At 37.6% G+C, this 3,264-nt stretch overlaps 1 non-coding gene across 1 annotated transcript; it reads left to right on the forward strand.

The window, feature by feature from the left end:
* Positions 1-2,084: 2,084 nt before the first annotated feature.
* Positions 2,085-2,157, forward strand: TRNAR-CCU (transfer RNA arginine (anticodon CCU)). The gene has a single exon. It is a non-coding gene; the product is annotated as a tRNA-Arg (tRNA).
* The last annotated feature ends 1,107 nt before the right edge of the window (positions 2,158-3,264 follow it).

The following is a 3,264-nucleotide window of genomic DNA, read 5'->3' on the forward strand; positions in this document are numbered from 1 at the left end:
ATATGTATAAACAATGAGTAGTCAAGGAGTATACAATCAATACCAAGAATTGTCAAACTTAATGTGTTAGAGAGAGATATATCTAATAGGCGTAACTCTCATGCATATAACAGGTTTTTGAGATAGCAAAAGAGAACTATCACATACACAATTGATTGATGAGTGTAAATAAGCTCAATACATAGCCAAGTTGGAAGAATACATCATTGACAACAACTTAACAAAGATAGGTGTTGGCTCAAAGCATGAATCAAATCAGCCCACTAGGCAACAACTACATCCAAATAACATCTTAAGAGCATAGACATAACTCAATTGAGTCCCAAAGTCTCATTGAAGTAAGCTCAATTGCATAACCCAAAGCTTTACTCAAATGCAAAGTATTCAAGTAGCACAAATAACTCCCATTGGAACAAAATTGAATGCCAAATGAGCAATGCAAGCTCAAAACATCAAGTACATGGCCATTTGAGTATCCAAGTTACATGAAGCATAAGTTGGGAGTATTATGTCCAATAGAGACTTCAAGCTTGTAACTTCATAAGTCACTGAAGTAACAAACATAGTCAAGATGAATGCCACCAAGCTTAAAATTGAGAATCAAGAGCTTTCAATAGGATATCCGAGTGTAGACCATCAATGGCATACATCAATAGATGGAATGAAGCATTCAAATGACATCCAAGAGCGATAGGCATAAAACTTCCATGTGTAAAAGCTTGTTGTCCACTGTATTACAACACTTAAATGACACACAAATTTGAGCTATTGCGGGTTCAAATCAGTCTCAAAAGCATTCCAATACAACGTCATAACATCCCTCAAGCATCGGGGTACCAAAGATTTGGCCTTTTCAACATTTTGCTTTTGAATGGCTTCTAGCCTAGTCCCTTGAGTCTTCTTAGCTCTTGTGTTCTTATCTTCTTCTAGCCTTTTCTATCTTTTGGTTTGTAGTGTTCTCTTTTTGGGCTCTATGGGCTAGTTGACTTCAATTCTGGCTTGTTGGCTTTGTTTAGAGGATAGTTTGGAAGTTTCCTCAATAGCTTCCATATGAGATGGAGGCTTTCATTGGGATTCTTCATACAACTTAGCTACTACACAATTGCTTTCCTCTGAAGCCTCAAGTCTTCATCATTTGTGGGTGCAAGTTGTGAAGATTATTCTTTCATGGTTGTTGCCTCCTTGGCTGTTGAGGACGCTTCTTGCATTTATAAGTTGTTGCTCATTCTTCTCTTTCTAAAGTTGGTTCTTCTAGCGCTTGGGGGCCATTAATGGCCTCCTCTCTATGATGGCCATCAAGAGGCCTCCAAACCCTGTCATGGAAGCCTTTCTACACACTCTTTTACTTGTTGCCCTTTTGCTTGCTACTGCGATTTTGTTTGAATATTTAGTTCCTTATGCTTTCAGGCTCAAGGCTTTTGCAACTACATGGATGGCCTCCCTTGTACAGGAATTAAAGTCTTGTTTTCTAATACCCCTCATTAGCAAGTCTTCTTGTACTATTGTACCAATCAATTATGACTCAAACACTTTCTAATAACACATGGAACACATCATGCTTGCTTCATTTTAGGGAGCAAGCTCAATGAGGTTCCACAGGTTGCATTTGTTTTTTTAATTAAGAATCCAAACTTTAAGCAAAAAACTCTATGGAACTATATGAGGTGTTTTTGTATGAAAATGTTTCACAATATTTCATAATGCCAACTTATCTAAGGTTTGAGACGTATTTTTGTCAACCGATGCATAGCTTCTGTTTACTTGACTTTGAAACTTAATGATTTAGGCATATTGTTAGGGATTGGGAGTGTATATACAGAGGAAATGGAGGAAGTGGAAGGCCTGCGGATGCATGGAACCTTAAAATGCCTCGTCAGCTGCAGTGCCAAAGAATCAAACGCCGTTGGAAATGTTGTAACTTGAGAGGGTAGAGCAACACCAACTTTCACCACTTTCATTTTCTCCTCCTACCCGAGCCGTCTCTTGCCGAAGCCACCGGAATGCGAACGTCCGTCTGCTTGTGTTGCGCTGCATCTCATTTTTAAAATTGTAAAAAAAGGAAAATAGATTCTACCGTCCATCAAGCGCCTGTAGCTCAGTGGATAGAGCGTCTGTTTCCTAAGCTGAAAGTCGTAGGTTCGATCCCTAGCTGGCGCGGTACCCCCTTTATCCGTCGTGATTATTTTCCGAATGTGAACGATTCCCGTTTTTGTAATGGAAATAAGAACGCCTACGCCTCCCTACAGTTTTGTTTTTTTGAGAGCTATTCAATTATTTCAAAAAGGCCAAAGCATTATTTTCAAGTATCTATATAGCAACTTTAGACATATTAGCTAGTTTGAAGGGCTGCCAAATAGGATAGCCATCGTCACTTGTGCAATATGGCATTCTTGAAGCACCATTTTCCATAGTAACTCCTCATCCAAATAGCTTTTATTAGCTTCATTTTCCATGGTAACTTCTCATCCTAAGATTTTTTATTGCTTAGATAGAAAACTTTTCATCTTTTCATGTAGGGTTGATACCATCAAGGTCTCTAACCCATATCCACATCTTCTTTCAAAAGGATTTCACTTTCCTACAATTCCACAAAAGATGGTAAATTGTTCATCAATTTTGCTACATGTATGCATCAACCACCCTAGTAGACATGACACAACTAGAGTGGGGTGCAACCTAATTTAATCAACTACGAGCCGGGAAGTGGTGAAGTGGCTATAAAGGCCAATATGTGGAATTAACCCACAAGCTTGGGGAGTCCACCTTGGGGAGTCACCCTCTATATAACGTGCATTCAAATGGTATTTTTAAAACCCCTTTTTAAAAAGTTTGCACCATTTTATATACCCCTTTTGTGAAATTTGAAGGTAATATTTATATTGCTTTTGTAAATCTAAATTTTGAGATGAGGTTCATTTTTATAACCCCTTCTATACAATTCAAATAAAAACACAATGTCACACTACTTTACGTTGAGTTTTTTCATGATAATCAGAGTTGAATATCCAAACATCATATCAATATTTTAAATGTTGTTATAAGTTGATAGAGATGAACAACTAAACATTTATAGCTACCCACCCACATAAGGAAACAAAAAACCCCAAAAACCAAAGCTCATAATATAATAGAAACTCAAGAATTTGTAGAAAGGATCATGAGACCCTCATTACAATTTCCTTATTCTTCCATTGATACACACATAAACACTAGAGTGCCCAATCTTGTATACTTTTGCAACCCTATACAAGAGCCATCTACTAT

This window comes from Lygodium microphyllum, chromosome 7 (genome assembly GCF_053477565.2).
Source record: "Lygodium microphyllum isolate KBCC chromosome 7, Lygodium_microphyllum_v1.1.10, whole genome shotgun sequence".
Taxonomy (NCBI): domain Eukaryota; kingdom Viridiplantae; phylum Streptophyta; class Polypodiopsida; order Schizaeales; family Lygodiaceae; genus Lygodium; species Lygodium microphyllum.